General features: G+C 45.5%; 16 non-coding genes across 16 annotated transcripts; all 16 read right to left on the bottom strand.

Moving 5' to 3' along the window:
• Positions 1-690: 690 nt before the first annotated feature.
• On the bottom strand, positions 691-762 carry TRNAC-GCA (transfer RNA cysteine (anticodon GCA)). The gene has a single exon. It is a non-coding gene; the product is annotated as a tRNA-Cys (tRNA).
• A 534-nt stretch (positions 763-1,296) lies between these two features.
• Positions 1,297-1,368, bottom strand: TRNAC-GCA (transfer RNA cysteine (anticodon GCA)). Its single transcript has one exon. It is a non-coding gene; the product is annotated as a tRNA-Cys (tRNA).
• Positions 1,369-1,554: 186 nt separating this feature from the next.
• Positions 1,555-1,626, bottom strand: TRNAC-GCA (transfer RNA cysteine (anticodon GCA)). Its single transcript has one exon. It is a non-coding gene; the product is annotated as a tRNA-Cys (tRNA).
• A 186-nt stretch (positions 1,627-1,812) lies between these two features.
• On the bottom strand, positions 1,813-1,884 carry TRNAC-GCA (transfer RNA cysteine (anticodon GCA)). Its single transcript has one exon. It is a non-coding gene; the product is annotated as a tRNA-Cys (tRNA).
• Positions 1,885-3,112: 1,228 nt separating this feature from the next.
• TRNAC-GCA (transfer RNA cysteine (anticodon GCA)) lies at positions 3,113-3,184 on the bottom strand. Its single transcript has one exon. It is a non-coding gene; the product is annotated as a tRNA-Cys (tRNA).
• Positions 3,185-4,669: 1,485 nt separating this feature from the next.
• TRNAC-GCA (transfer RNA cysteine (anticodon GCA)) lies at positions 4,670-4,741 on the bottom strand. Its single transcript has one exon. It is a non-coding gene; the product is annotated as a tRNA-Cys (tRNA).
• A 1,485-nt stretch (positions 4,742-6,226) lies between these two features.
• TRNAC-GCA (transfer RNA cysteine (anticodon GCA)) lies at positions 6,227-6,298 on the bottom strand. The gene has a single exon. It is a non-coding gene; the product is annotated as a tRNA-Cys (tRNA).
• A 1,226-nt stretch (positions 6,299-7,524) lies between these two features.
• On the bottom strand, positions 7,525-7,596 carry TRNAC-GCA (transfer RNA cysteine (anticodon GCA)). The gene has a single exon. It is a non-coding gene; the product is annotated as a tRNA-Cys (tRNA).
• Positions 7,597-8,044: 448 nt separating this feature from the next.
• On the bottom strand, positions 8,045-8,116 carry TRNAC-GCA (transfer RNA cysteine (anticodon GCA)). Its single transcript has one exon. It is a non-coding gene; the product is annotated as a tRNA-Cys (tRNA).
• Positions 8,117-8,432: 316 nt separating this feature from the next.
• On the bottom strand, positions 8,433-8,504 carry TRNAC-GCA (transfer RNA cysteine (anticodon GCA)). Its single transcript has one exon. It is a non-coding gene; the product is annotated as a tRNA-Cys (tRNA).
• A 2,395-nt stretch (positions 8,505-10,899) lies between these two features.
• On the bottom strand, positions 10,900-10,971 carry TRNAC-GCA (transfer RNA cysteine (anticodon GCA)). The gene has a single exon. It is a non-coding gene; the product is annotated as a tRNA-Cys (tRNA).
• Positions 10,972-11,287: 316 nt separating this feature from the next.
• Positions 11,288-11,359, bottom strand: TRNAC-GCA (transfer RNA cysteine (anticodon GCA)). Its single transcript has one exon. It is a non-coding gene; the product is annotated as a tRNA-Cys (tRNA).
• A 448-nt stretch (positions 11,360-11,807) lies between these two features.
• TRNAC-GCA (transfer RNA cysteine (anticodon GCA)) lies at positions 11,808-11,879 on the bottom strand. The gene has a single exon. It is a non-coding gene; the product is annotated as a tRNA-Cys (tRNA).
• Positions 11,880-12,327: 448 nt separating this feature from the next.
• TRNAC-GCA (transfer RNA cysteine (anticodon GCA)) lies at positions 12,328-12,399 on the bottom strand. The gene has a single exon. It is a non-coding gene; the product is annotated as a tRNA-Cys (tRNA).
• Positions 12,400-12,456: 57 nt separating this feature from the next.
• On the bottom strand, positions 12,457-12,528 carry TRNAC-GCA (transfer RNA cysteine (anticodon GCA)). Its single transcript has one exon. It is a non-coding gene; the product is annotated as a tRNA-Cys (tRNA).
• A 448-nt stretch (positions 12,529-12,976) lies between these two features.
• Positions 12,977-13,048, bottom strand: TRNAC-GCA (transfer RNA cysteine (anticodon GCA)). The gene has a single exon. It is a non-coding gene; the product is annotated as a tRNA-Cys (tRNA).
• Positions 13,049-15,606: the final 2,558 nt, after the last annotated feature.

The raw sequence follows: 15,606 nt of genomic DNA on the forward strand, positions 1-15,606 counted from the left end.
GAATGCTCTACCAAAAATAAACGGAATGATCCGTGCTGTTACAGGGGGAAACCAGGTTTGAACCAAGGACCTCTCGATCTGCAGTCGAATGCTCTACCACTGAGCTCTTCCCCCTAGTTCAAGGCCGTAGTGTCGATTTAACTAAAATAAAAGGAATGATCCGTGCTGTTACAGGGGGAACTCGGGTTTGCACCAAGGACCTCTCGATCTGCAGTCTAATGCTCTACCACTGAGCCATTCCCCTTTGTTCATAACCGTAATGTCGACTTAACTAAAATAAACGAAATAATCCGTACTATTACAGGGAGAACTCGGGTTTGAACCAAGGACCTCTCGATCTGCAGTCGAATGCTTTACCATTGAGCTATTCCCCCTTTTTCAAGGCCGTAATGTCGATTTAACTGAAATAACGGAATGATCCGTGCTGTTACAGGGCGAACTCGGGTTTGAACCAAGGACCTCTCGATCTGCAGTCGAATGCTCTACCACTGAGCTATTCCCCCTTGTTCAAGCCTGTAATGTCGATTTAACTAAAATAAACGGAATGATCCGTGCTGTTACAGGGGGAACTCAGGTTTGAACCAAGGACCTCTCGATCTGCAGTCGAATGCTCAACCACTGAGCTATTCCCCCTCTTTCAAGGCCGTAATGTCGATTTAACTGAAATAACGGAATGATCCGTGCTGTTACAGGGGGAACTCGGGTTTGAACCAAGGACCTCTCGATCTGCAGTCGAATGCTCAACCACTGAGCTATTCCCCCTAGTTCAAGGCCGTTATGTTGATTTAACTAAAATAAAGGCAATGATCCGTGCTGTTACAGGGAGAACTCGGGTTTGAACCAAGGACCTCTCAATCTGCAGTCGAATGCTCTACCAAAAATAAACGGAATGATCCGTGCTGTTACAGTGGGAAACCAGGTTTGAACCAAGGACCTCTCGATCTGCAGTCGAATGCTCTACCACTGAGCTCTTCCCCCTAGTTCAAGGTCGTAATGTCGATTTAACTAAAATAAAAGGAATGATCCGTGCTGTTACAGGGGGAACTCGGGTTTGCACCAAGGACCTCTCGATTTGCAGTCGAATGCTCTACCGCTGAGCTATTCCCCCTTGTTCATAACCGTAATGTCGATTTAACTGCAATAAACGAAATGATCCGTGCTGTTACAGGGGGAACTCGGATTTAAACCATGGATCTCTCGATCTGCAGTCGAATGCTCTACCACTGAGCCATTCCCCTTTGTTCATAACCGTAATGTCGACTTAACTAGAATAAACGAAATGATCCGTACTATTACAGGGAGAACTCGGGTTTGAACCAAGGACCTCTCGATCTGCAGTCGAATGCTCTACCACTGAGCTATTCCCCCTAGTTTAAGGCCGTAATGTCGATTTAACTAAAATAGACGGAACGATCCGTGCTGTTATAGCGGGAGCTCGGGTTTGAACCAAGGACCTCTCAATCTGCAGTCGAATGCTCTACCACTGAGCTATTCCCCCTTTTCAAGGCCGTAATGACGATTTAACTGAAATAACGGAATGATCCGTGCTGTTACAGGGGGAACTCGGGTTTGAACCAAGGACCTCTCGATCTGCAGTCGAATGCTCTACCACTGAGCTATTCCCCCTTGTTCAAGGCCGTAATGTCGATATAACTATAATAAACGGAATGATCCGTGCTGTTACAGGGGGAACTCAGGTTTGAACCAAGGACCTCAGATCTGCAGTCGAATACTCAACCACTGAGCTATTCTCCCTTTTTCAAGGCCGTAATGTCGATTTAACTGAAATAACGGAATGATCCTTGCTGTTACAGGGGGAACTCGGGTTTGAACCAAGGACCTCTCGATCTGCAGTCGAATGCTCTACCACTGAGCTATTCCCCCTTGTTCAAGGCCGTAATGTCGATTTAACTAAAATAAACGGAATGATCCGTGCTGTTACAGGGGGAAACCAGGTTTGAACCGAGGACCTCTCGATCTGCAGTCGAATGCTCTACCACTGAGCTCTTCCCCCAAGTTCAAGGCCGTAATGTCGATTTAACTAAAATAAAAGGAATGATCCGTGCTGTTACAGGGGGAACTCGGGTTTGCACCAAGGACCTCTCGATCTGCAGTCGAATGCTCTACCGCTGAGCTATTCCCCCTTGTTCATAACCGTAATGTCGATTTAACTAAAATAAACGAAATGATCCGTGCTGTTACAGGGGGAACTCGGGTTTAAACCAAGGACCTCTCGATCTGCAGTCGAATGCTTTACCACTGAGCCATTCCCCTTTGTTCATAACCGTAATGTCGACTTAACGAAAATAAACGAAATGATCCGTACTATTACAGGGAGAACTCGGGTTTGAACCAAGGACCTCTCGATCTGCAGTCGAATGCTTTACTATTGAGCTATTCCCCTTTTTTCCTCGCCCTAATGTCGATTTAACTAAAATAGACGGAACGATCCGTGCTGTTATAGCGGGAGCTCTGATTTGAACCAAGGACCTCTCGATCTGCAGTCGAATGCTCTACCATTGAGCTATTCCCCCTTGTTCAAGGCCGTAATGTCGATTTAACTAAAATAAACGAAATGATCCGTGCTGTTACAGGGGGAACTCGGGTTTAAACCAAGGACCTCTCGATCTGCAGTCGAATGCTCTACCACTGAGCCATTCCCCTTTGTTCATAACCGTAATGTCGATTTAACTAAAATAAACGGAATGATCCGTGCTGTTACAGGGGGAACTCAGGTTTGAACCAAGGACCTCTCGATCTGCAGTCGAATGCTCTACCTCTGAGCTATTCTCCCTTGTTCATAACCGTAATGTCGATTTAACTAAAATGAACGAAATGATCCGTGCTGTTACAGGGGGAACTCGGGTTTAAACGAAGGACCTCTCGATCTGCATTCAAATGCTTTACCATTGAGCTATTCCCCTTTTTTCCTCGCCCTAATGTCAATTTAACTAAAATAGACGGAACGATCCGTGCTGTTATAGCGGGAGCTCGGGTTTGAACCAAGGACCTCTCAATCTGCAGTCGAATGCTCTACCACTGAGCTATTCCCCCTTGTTCAAGGCCGTAATGTCGATTTAACTAAAATAAACGGAATGATCCGTGCTGTTACAGGGGGAACTCGGGTTTGAACCAAGGACCTCTCGATCTGCAGTCGAATGCTCTACCACTGAGCTATTCCCCCTTGTTCAAGGCCGTAATGTCGATTTAACTAAAATAAACGGAATGATCCGTGCTGTTACAGGGGGAAACCAGGTTTGAACCAAGGACCTCTCGATCTGCAGTCGAATGCTCTACCACTGAGCTCTTCCCTCTAGTTCAAGGCCATAATGTCGATTTAACTAAAATAAACGAAAGGATCCGTGCTGTTACAGGGGGAACTCGGGTTTGCACCAATTACCTCTCGATCTGCAGTCGAATGCTCTACCGCTGAGCTATTCCCCCTTGTTCATAACCGTAATGTCGATTTAACTAAAATAAACGAAAGGATCCGTGCTGTTACAGGGGGAACTCGGGTTTAAACCAAGGACCTCTCGATCTGCAGTCGAATGCTCTACCACTGAGCCATTCCCCTTTGTTCATAACCGTAATGTCGATTTAACTAAAATAAACGGAATGATCCGTGCTGTTACAGGGGAAATCAGGTTTGAACCAAGGACCTCTCGATCTGCAGTCGAATGCTCTACCACTAAGCTTTTCCCCCTAGTTCAAGGCCGTAATGTTGATTTATCTAAAATAAAGGCAATGATCCGTGCTGTTACAGGGAGAACTCGGGTTTGAACCAAGGACCTCTCAATCTTCAGTCGAATGCTCTACCAATGAGCTATTCCCCCTTGTTCATAGCCGTAATGTCGATTTAACTAAAATAAACGGAATGATCCGTGCTGTTACAAGGGTAACTCGGGTTTGAACCAAGGACCTCTCGATCTGCAGTCGAATGCTCTACCACTGAGCTCTTCCCCCTAGTTCAAGGCCGTAATGTCGATTTAACTAAAATAAAAGGAATGATCCGTGCTGTTACAGGGGGAACTCGGGTTTGCACCAAGGACCTCTCGATCTGCAGTCGAATGCTTTACCATTGAGCTATTCCCCTTTTTTCCTCGCCCTAATGTCGATTTAACTAAAATAGACGGAACGATCCGTGCTGTTATAGCGGGAGCTCGGGTTTGAACCAAGGACCTCTCGATCTGCAGTCGAATGCTCTACCACTGAGCTATTCCCCCTAGTTCAAGGCCGTAATGTTGATTTAACTAAAATAAAGGCAATGATCCGTGCTGTTACAGGGAGAACTCGGGTTTGAACCAAGGACCTCTCAATCTGCAGTCGAATGCTCCACCACTGAGCTATTCCCCCTTTTTCAAGGCCGTAATGTCGATTTAACTGAAATAACGGAATGATCCGTGCTGTTACAGCGGGAACTCGGGTTTGAACCAAGGACCTCTCGATCTGCAGTCGAATGCTATACCACTGAGCTATTCCCCCTTGTTCAAGGCCGTAATGTCGATTTAACTAAAATAAACGGAATGATCCGTGCTGTTACAGGGGGAACTCAGGTTTGAACCAAGGACCTCTCGATCTGCAGTCGAATGCTCAACCACTGAGCTATTCCCCCTTTTTCAAGGCCGTAATGTCGATTTACCTGAAATAACGGAATGATCCGTGCTGTTACAGGGGGAACTCGGGTTTGAACCAAGGACCTCTCGATCTGCAGTCGAATGCTCTACCACTGAGCTATTCCCCTTTGTTCAAGGCCGTAATGTCGATTTAACTAAAATAAACGGAATGATCCGTGCTGTTACAGGGGGAAACCAGGTTTGAACCAAGGACCTCTCGATCTGCAGTCGAATGCTCTACCACTGAGCTCTTCCCTCTAGTTCAAGGCCATAATGTCGATTTAACTAAAATAAACGAAAGGATCCGTGCTGTTACAGGGGGAACTCGGGTTTGCACCAATTACCTCTCGATCTGCAGTCGAATGCTCTACCGCTGAGCTATTCCCCCTTGTTCATAACCGTAATGTCGATTTAACTAAAATAAACGAAAGGATCCGTGCTGTTACAGGGGGAACTCGGGTTTAAACCAAGGACCTCTCGATCTGCAGTCGAATGCTCTACCACTGAGCCATTCCCCTTTGTTCATAACCGTAATGTCGATTTAACTAAAATAAACGGAATGATCCGTGCTGTTACAGGGGAAATCAGGTTTGAACCAAGGACCTCTCGATCTGCAGTCGAATGCTCTACCACTAAGCTTTTCCCCCTAGTTCAAGGCCGTAATGTTGATTTATCTAAAATAAAGGCAATGATCCGTGCTGTTACAGGGAGAACTCGGGTTTGAACCAAGGACCTCTCAATCTTCAGTCGAATGCTCTACCAATGAGCTATTCCCCCTTGTTCATAGCCGTAATGTCGATTTAACTAAAATAAACGGAATGATCCGTGCTGTTACAAGGGTAACTCGGGTTTGAACCAAGGACCTCTCGATCTGCAGTCGAATGCTCTACCACTGAGCTCTTCCCCCTAGTTCAAGGCCGTAATGTCGATTTAACTAAAATAAAAGGAATGATCCGTGCTGTTACAGGGGGAACTCGGGTTTGCACCAAGGACCTCTCGATCTGCAGTCGAATGCTTTACCATTGAGCTATTCCCCTTTTTTCCTCGCCCTAATGTCGATTTAACTAAAATAGACGGAACGATCCGTGCTGTTATAGCGGGAGCTCGGGTTTGAACCAAGGACCTCTCGATCTGCAGTCGAATGCTCTACCACTGAGCTATTCCCCCTAGTTCAAGGCCGTAATGTTGATTTAACTAAAATAAAGGCAATGATCCGTGCTGTTACAGGGAGAACTCGGGTTTGAACCAAGGACCTCTCAATCTGCAGTCGAATGCTCCACCACTGAGCTATTCCCCCTTTTTCAAGGCCGTAATGTCGATTTAACTGAAATAACGGAATGATCCGTGCTGTTACAGCGGGAACTCGGGTTTGAACCAAGGACCTCTCGATCTGCAGTCGAATGCTATACCACTGAGCTATTCCCCCTTGTTCAAGGCCGTAATGTCGATTTAACTAAAATAAACGGAATGATCCGTGCTGTTACAGGGGGAACTCAGGTTTGAACCAAGGACCTCTCGATCTGCAGTCGAATGCTCAACCACTGAGCTATTCCCCCTTTTTCAAGGCCGTAATGTCGATTTACCTGAAATAACGGAATGATCCGTGCTGTTACAGGGGGAACTCGGGTTTGAACCAAGGACCTCTCGATCTGCAGTCGAATGCTCTACCACTGAGCTATTCCCCCTTGTTCAAGGCCGTAATGTCGATTTAACTAAAATAAACGAAATGATCCGTGCTGTTACAGGGGGAACTCGGGTTTAAACCAAGGACCTCTCGATCTGCAGTCGAATGCTCTACCACTGAGCCATTCCCCTTTGTTCATAACCGTAATGTCGACTTAACTAAAATAAACGAAATGATCCGTACTATTACAGGGAGAACTCGGGTTTGAACCAAGGACCTCTCGATCTGCAGTCGAATGCTTTACCATTGAGCTATTCCCCTTTTTTCCTCGCCCTAATGTCGATTTAACTAAAATAGACGGAACGATCCGTGCTGTTATAGCGGGAGCTCGGGTTTGAACCAAGGACCTCTCGATCTGCAGTCGAATGCTCTACCACTGTGCTATTCCCCCTTGTTCATAGCCGTAATGTCGATTTAACTAAAATAAACGGAATGATCCGTGCTGTTACAAGGGTAACTCGGGTTTGAACCAAGGACCTCTCGATCTGCAGTCGAATGCTCTACCACTGAGCTCTTCCCCCTAGTTCAAGGCCGTAATGTCGATTTAACTAAAATAAAAGGAATGATCCGTGCTGTTACAGGGGGAACTCGGGTTTGCACCAAGGACCTCTCGATCTGCAGTCGAATGCTTTACCATTGAGCTATTCCCCTTTTTTCCTCGCCCTAATGTCGATTTAACTAAAATAGACGGAACGATCCGTGCTGTTATAGCGGGAGCTCGGGTTTGAACCAAGGACCTCTCGATCTGCAGTCGAATGCTCTACCACTGAGCTATTCCCCCTAGTTCAAGGCCGTAATGTTGATTTAACTAAAATAAAGGCAATGATCCGTGCTGTTACAGGGAGAACTCGGGTTTGAACCAAGGACCTCTCAATCTGCAGTCGAATGCTCCACCACTGAGCTATTCCCCCTTTTTCAAGGCCGTAATGTCGATTTAACTGAAATAACGGAATGATCCGTGCTGTTACAGCGGGAACTCGGGTTTGAACCAAGGACCTCTCGATCTGCAGTCGAATGCTATACCACTGAGCTATTCCCCCTTGTTCAAGGCCGTAATGTCGATTTAACTAAAATAAACGGAATGATCCGTGCTGTTACAGGGGGAACTCAGGTTTGAACCAAGGACCTCTCGATCTGCAGTCGAATGCTCAACCACTGAGCTATTCCCCCTTTTTCAAGGCCGTAATGTCGATTTACCTGAAATAACGGAATGATCCGTGCTGTTACAGGGGGAACTCGGGTTTGAACCAAGGACCTCTCGATCTGCAGTCGAATGCTCTACCACTGAGCTATTCCCCCTTGTTCAAGGCCGTAATGTCGATTTAACTAAAATAAACGAAATGATCCGTGCTGTTACAGGGGGAACTCGGGTTTAAACCAAGGACCTCTCGATCTGCAGTCGAATGCTCTACCACTGAGCCATTCCCCTTTGTTCATAACCGTAATGTCGACTTAACTAAAATAAACGAAATGATCCGTACTATTACAGGGAGAACTCGGGTTTGAACCAAGGACCTCTCGATCTGCAGTCGAATGCTTTACCATTGAGCTATTCCCCTTTTTTCCTCGCCCTAATGTCGATTTAACTAAAATAGACGGAACGATCCGTGCTGTTATAGCGGGAGCTCGGGTTTGAACCAAGGACCTCTCGATCTGCAGTCGAATGCTCTACCACTGTGCTATTCCCCCTAGTTCAAGGCCGTAATGTTGATTTAACTAAAATAAAGGCAATGATCCGTGCTGTTACAGGGAGAACTCGGGTTTGAACCAAGGACCTCTCAATCTGCAGTCGAATGCTCTACCACTGAGCTATTCCCCCTTTTTCAAGGCCGTAATGTCGATTTAACTGAAATAACGGAATGATCCGTGCTGTTACAGGGGGAACTCGGGTTTGAACCAAGGACCTCTCGATCTGCAGTTGAATGCTATACCACTGAGCTATTCCCCCTTGTTCAAGGCCGTAATGTCGATTTAACTAAAATAAACGGAATGATCCGTGCTGTTACAGGGGGAACTCAGGTTTGAACCAAGGACCTCTCGATCTGCAGTCGAATGCTCAACCACTGAGCTATTCCCCCTTTTTCAAGGCCGTAATGTCGATTTACCTGAAATAACGGAATGATCCGTGCTGTTACAGGGGGAACTCGGGTTTGAACCAAGGACCTCTCGATCTGCAGTCGAATGCTCTACCACTGAGCTATTCCCCCTTGTTCAAGGCCGTAATGTCGATTTAACTAAAATAAACGAAATGATCCGTGCTGTTACAGGGGGAACTCGGGTTTAAACCAAGGACCTCTCGATCTGCAGTCGAATGCTCTACCACTAAGCTATTCCCCCTAGTTCAAGGCCGTAATGTTGATTTATCTAAAATAAAGGCAATGATCCGTGCTGTTACAGGGAGAACTCGGGTTTGAACCAAGGACCTCTCAATCTTCAGTCGAATGCTCTACCACTGAGCTATTCCCCCTTGTTCATAGCCGTAATGTCGATTTAACTAAAATAAACGGAATGATCCGTGCTGTTACAAGGGGAACTCGGGTTTGAACCAAGGACCTCTCGATCTGCAGTCGAATGCTCTACCACTGAGCTCTTCCCCCTGGTTCAAGGCCGTAATGTCGATTTAACTAAAATAAAAGGAATGATCCGTGCTGTTACAGGGGGAACTCGGGTTTGCACCAAGGACCTCTCGATCTGCAGTCGAATGCTCTACCGCTGAGCTATTCCCCCTTGTTCATAACCGTAATGTCGATTTAACTAAAATAAACGAAATGATCCGTGCTGTTACAGGGGGAACTCGGGTTTAAACCAAGGACCTCTCGATCTGCAGTCGAATGCTCTACCACTGAGCCATTCCCCTTTGTTCATAACCGTAATGTCGACTTAACTAAAATAAACGAAATGATCCGTACTATTACAGGGAGAACTCGGGTTTGAACCAAGGACCTCTCGATCTGCAGTCGAATGCTTTACCATTGAGCTATTCCCCTTTTTTCCTCGCCCTAATGTCGATTTAACTAAAATAGACGGAACGATCCGTGCTGTTATATCGGGAGCTCGGGTTTGAACCAAGGACCTCTCGATCTGCAGTCGAATGCTCTACCACTGAGCTATTCCCCCCAGTTCAAGGCCGTAATGTTGATTTAACTAAAATAAAGGCAATGATCCGTGCTGTTACAGGCAGAACTCGGGTTTGAACCAAGGACCTCTCAATCTGCAGTCGAATGCTCTACCACTGAGCTATTCCCCCTTTTTCAAGGCCGTAATGTCGATTTAACTGAAAAACGGAATGATCCGTGCTGTTACAGGGGGAACTCGGGTTTGAACCAAGGACCTCTCGATCTGCAGTCGAATGCTATACCACTGAGCTATTCCCCCTTGTTCAAGGCCGTAATGTCGATTTAACTAAAATAAACGGAATGATCCGTGCTGTTACAGGGGGAACTCAGGTTTGAACCAAGGACCTCTCGATCTGCAGTCGAATGCTCAACCACTGAGCTATTCCCCCTTTTTCAAGGCCGTAATGTGGATTTACCTGAAATAACGGAATGATCCGTGCTGTTACAGGGGGTTCTCGGGTTTGATTCAAGGACCTCTCGATCTGCAGTCGAATGCTCTACCACTGAGCTATTCCCCCTTGTTCAAGGCCGTAATGTCGATTTAACTAAAATAAACGAAATGATCCGTGCTGTTACAGGGGGAACTCGGGTTTAAACCAAGGACCTCTCGATCTGCAGTCGAATGCTCTACCACTGAGCCATTCCCCTTTGTTCATAACCGTAATGTCGACTTAACTAAAATAAACGAAATGATCCGTACTATTACAGGGAGAACTCGGGTTTGAACCAAGGACCTCTCGATCTGCAGTCGAATGCTTTACCATTGAGCTATTCCCCTTTTTTCCTCGCCCTAATGTCGATTTAACTAAAATAGACGGAACGATCCGTGCTCTTATAGCGGGAGCTCGGGTTTGAACCAAGGACCTCTCGATCTGCAGTCGAATGCTCTACCACTGAGCTATTCCCCCTAGTTCGAGGCCGTAATGTTGATTTAACTAAAATAAAGGCAATGATCCGTGCTGTTACAGGCAGAACTCGGGTTTGAACCAAGGACCTCTCAATCTGCAGTCGAATGCTCTACCACTGAGCTATTCCCCCTTGTTCATAGCCGTAATGTCGATTTAACTAAAATAAACGGAATGATCCGTGCTGTTACAAGGGGAACTCGGGTTTGAACCAAGGACCTCTCGATCTGCAGTCGAATGCTCTACCACTGAGCTCTTCCCCCTGGTTCAAGGCCGTAATGTCGATTTAACTAAAATAAAAGGAATGATCCGTGCTGTTACAGGGGGAACTCGGGTTTGCACCAAGGACCTCTCGATCTGCAGTCGAATGCTCTACCGCTGAGCTATTCCCCCTTGTTCATAACCGTAATGTCGATTTAACTAAAATAAACGAAATGATCCGTGCTGTTACAGGGGGAACTCGGGTTTAAACCAAGGACCTCTCGATCTGCAGTCGAATGCTCTACCACTGAGCCATTCCCCTTTGTTCATAACCGTAATGTCGACTTAACTAAAATAAACGAAATGATCCGTACTATTACAGGGAGAACTCGGGTTTGAACCAAGGACCTCTCAATCTGCAGTCGAATGCTCTACCACTGAGCTATTCCCCCTTTTTAAGGCCGTAATGTCGATTTAACTGAAATAACGGAATGATCCGTGCTGTTACAGGGGGAACTCGGGTTTGAACCAAGGACCTCTCGATCTGCAGTCGAATGCTATACCACTGAGCTATTCCCCCTTGTTCAAGGCCGTAATGTCGATTTAACTAAAATAAACGGAATGATCCGTGCTGTTACAGGGGGAACTCAGGTTTGAACCAAGGACCTCTCGATCTGCAGTCGAATGCTCAACCACTGAGCTATTCCCCCTTTTTCAAGGCCGTAATGTCGATTTAACTAAAATAAACGAAATGATCCGTGCTGTTACAGGGGGAACTCGGGTTTAAACCAAGGACCTCTCGATCTGCAGTCGAATGCTCTACCACTGAGCTATTCCCCCTAGTTCGAGGCCGTAATGTTGATTTAACTAAAATAAAGGCAATGATCCGTGCTGTTACAGGGAGAACTCGGGTTTGAACCAAGGACCTCTCAATCTGCAGTCGAATGCTCTACCACTGATCCATTCCCCTTTGTTCATAACCGTAATGTCGACTTAACTAAAATAAACGAAATGATCCGTACTATTAAAGGGAGAACTCGGGTTTGAACCAAGGACCTCTCGATCTGCAGTCGAATGCTTTACCATTGAGCTATTCCCCTTTTTTCCTCGCCCTAATGTCGATTTAACTAAAATAGACGGAACGATCCGTGCTGTTATAGCGGGAGCTCGGGTTTGAACCAAGGACCTCTCGATCTGCAGTCGAATGCTCAACCACTGAGCTATTCCCCCTTTTTCAAGGCCGTAATGTCGATTTAACTAAAATAAACGAAATGATCCGTGCTGTTACAGGGGGAACTCGGGTTTAAACCAAGGACCTCTCGATCTGCAGTCGAATGCTCTACCACTGAGCTATTCCCCCTAGTTCGAGGCCGTAATGTTGATTTAACTAAAATAAAGGCAATGATCCGTGCTGTTACAGGGAGAACTCGGGTTTAAACCAAGGACCTCTCGATCTGCAGTCGAATGCTCTACCACTGAGCCATTCCCCTTTGTTCATAACCGTAATGTCGACTTAACTAAAATAAACGAAATGATCCGTACTATTACAGGGAGAACTCGGGTTTGAACCAAGGACCTCTCGATCTGCAGTCGAATGCTTTACCATTGAGTTATTCCCCTTTTTTCCTCGCCCTAATGTCGATTTAACTAAAATAGACGGAACGATCCGTGCTGTTATAGCGGGAGCTCGGGTTTGAACCAAGGACCTCTCGATCTGCAGTCGAATGCTCTACCACTGAGCTATTCCCCCTAGTTCGAGGCCGTAATGTTGATTTAACTAAAATAAAGGCAATGATCCGTGCTGTTACAGGGAGAACTCGGGTTTGAACCAAGGACCTCTCAATCTGCAGTCGAATGCTCTACCACTGAGCTATTCCCCCTTTTTCAAGGCCGCAATGTCGATTTAACTGAAATAACGGAATGATCCGTGCTGTTACAGGGGGAACTCGGGTTTGAACCAAGGACCTCTCGATCTGCAGTCGAATGCTCTACCACTGAGCTATTCCCCCTTGTTCAAGGCCGTAATGTCGATTTAACTAAAATAAACGAAATGATCCGTGCTGTTACAGGGGGAACTCGGGTTTAAACCAAGGACCTCTCGATCTGCAGTCGAATGCTCTACCACTTGGCCATTCCCCTTTGTTCATAACCGTAATGTCGACTTAACTAAAATAAACGAAATGATCCGTACTATTACAGGGAGAACTCGGGATTGAACCAAGGACCTCTCGATCTGCAGTCGAATGCTTTACCATTGAGCTATTCCCCTTTTTTCCTCGCCCTAATGTCGATTTAACTAAAATAGACGGAACGATCCGTGCTGTTATAGCGGGAGCTCGGGTTTGAACCAAGGACCTCTCGATCTGCAGTCGAATGCTCTACCACTGAGCCATTCCCCCTAGTTTAAGGCCGTAATGTTGATTTAACTAAAATAAAGGCAATGATCCGTGCTGTTACAGGGAGAACTCGGGTTTGAACCAAGGACCTCTCAATCTGCAGTCGAATGCTCTACCACTGAGCTATTCCCCCTTTTTAAGGCCGTAATGTCGATTTAACTGAAATAACGGAATGATCCGTGCTGTTACAGGGGGAACTCGGGTTTGAACCAAGGACCTCTCGATCTGCAGTCGAATGCTATACCACTGAGCTATTCCCCCTTTTTCAAGGCCGTAATGTCGATTTAACTAAAATAAACGGAATGATCCGTGCTGTTACAGGGGGAACTCAGGTTTGAACCAAGGACCTCTCGATCTGCAGTCGAATGCTCAACCACTGAGCTATTCCCCCTTTTTCAAGGCCGTAATGTCGATTTAACTAAAATAAACGAAATGATCCGTGCTGTTACAGGGGGAACTCGGGTTTAAACCAAGGACCTCTCGATCTGCAGTCGAATGCTCTACCACTGAGCCATTCCCCTTTGTTCATAACCGTAATGTCGACTTAACTAAAATAAACGAAATATCCGTACTATTACAGGGAGAACTCGGGTTTGAACCAAGGACCTCTCGATCTGCATTCGAATGCTTTAGTAGTGATAGCTATACAAATAGCCACGGATCCAAGATGGCCGCCACCCCAAGATGGCGGCCAGACCATCATCCACCAAACTTCCAGACAAAGATTAAGCTAAATTCCTACCTGATCAACCCTACCTTCCAGCATGCTATGACTCTTTAGAGGGGTTTTGCCTATTTTTCCCCCCCAAAACAAGCTCGGCTTAACCCTCGGAGGCTGTAGTTCTTTTAATAAACCAGTCTAGTTATTTTGTAAGATTCTCGTTTGAATTTCCCGCCATAAGCCCATGTCTGAGAAACAAAGACAAATATATAAATAAAGATTTTTTAATAACAAATACCAAATAATATATACAATAAAATAGAGAATAACAAGAATATAAATATAAACAAAAATTAAATTAAAACCAGAAATATTTACCGCTACTTTTACCGCTAATGAAAACCAGTCTTTAAATCGAAATTTTGAAGGTAATTGTTTTTATCTCTGGCGTAAAAAGCATCTTGCTCAAAGTGACATTTTGATTTTCAAAACTTGATATTTTAATCGAAATCTTAACTGAAAGCCGCTCTTTAAATCGTAATTAGCGCCGCGTTTTATTAACAATTTCACGACATCAACGTGGCATTCACTCTATCGGGGCGTCGGCCACTAGCTTTTTTCAGGAACTCTGGTGGTACATGCCTCCATTGATTCATGAAGATCTTGGGCATTTCGGCTCCGAATCCTATCCACGTTGATCGAGCGAACAGCTGTTAAGTTTGAGAAGGACATCGAAGTCAAGGCCTCACTGAAGAGAACGTGCTCCAGTTGGTGCAGGGTACGCAGAACCTTATGCGGTGGCAGGGCTTGTCGGGTTGTACGGGCCATGTCCTATAAAATTCTTCGTTGACCCTTTACCTCCCGAAGGAAGTTACATCCGAGCCACTGTGGGGCCTGGTCGTCTTGTTCTGGTCTGGTTGTTTGAGCCAGAACTTCTCCTTCATTGCAGCGTCAGCCCGACCTTGCGAATGAAATCGAACCACAACCAAAAGGCTTTGCTCGTGCATTCTAATGGCTGAGCCGACTTCACACAAATTTTACGCAACTTTCAAGAGACCAATGGAAAACACGTCAAATTAAGTCTTGCCACGGAAGAAGTAGCAGGACTTAACTTAAACTCGATTTTCCTTCATTGCAATAGTCCGTTGTATGGACGCATATCACACTGCAATGAAGGGCGATTCATGAACCTCCTCAACATCATCCGTGACCAAATTCTCCGGATTTCTCACGTAAATTTCTTGCATTTGGTCACGAACTATGGCCGACGTTGAGTGGTGGGACGCGAAAAAAAATGCAACTTCACACAAATTTACGCAGCTTTTCGGTGCAGCCTAATGTGGCAAAGTAGAGATTGCACTGAAAAGCTACGTAAATCTAGCCCATGAATCGAAATTGGTCCCTTTTCAGGCAATGCCCAAGAAGAGACAGTTGGCATAATCGAAATTGGTCCCTTTTCCGTTGGAAAATTGAGTTTGGTCTTTACTCACCCAACAAAAGCGGCACGAGTTAAAGCAAGACATCTTTAGTTGGACTTTTAAGAGCATAGCTGAGCAACTGATAACTTTCTTCACGAAACACGGAGCTTATATACTAAATGACCGAGAGCAGATTTAATATTAAACAATTTCTCTAGATAAAAAAATTTATTTTTTAAGGACCACACTCTGTCGACCACACCCTGAAACGTACTATTAAAGCCGCGTGTCTTATATAATAACCGCTTGAAAACAGGTTGAAACCGGCTCAATCTAACCAGGGCGTTGTCTTTTTTATCGGAATCGGGTAAGGTCAATTACCTAGCTACGTAGATTTTTCAAGGGTAACGACTTTTAAAAGTTTAAGAATTTTTAAAGTTTTTTTTTTGATGAAGATAAACGGCGTGTATTTTAAGATCGTCCATAGGTCAGTGGTTAAAGGCAGGGTCTACTAATGTAATACCCAAAAAGGTGGCGAGTTCAAATCCCGGCCAGTCTACCGAGCTATGGACGATCTTTTTTATGTATAAAATAAGGTTTGTTTAAGAAGTT

Source organism: Phalangium opilio, unplaced genomic scaffold, assembly GCF_054372755.1.
Source record: "Phalangium opilio isolate 3A_F unplaced genomic scaffold, DU_Popi_V2 ptg000053l_1, whole genome shotgun sequence".
In the NCBI taxonomy this organism is placed as follows: Eukaryota; Metazoa; Arthropoda; class Arachnida; order Opiliones; family Phalangiidae; genus Phalangium; species Phalangium opilio.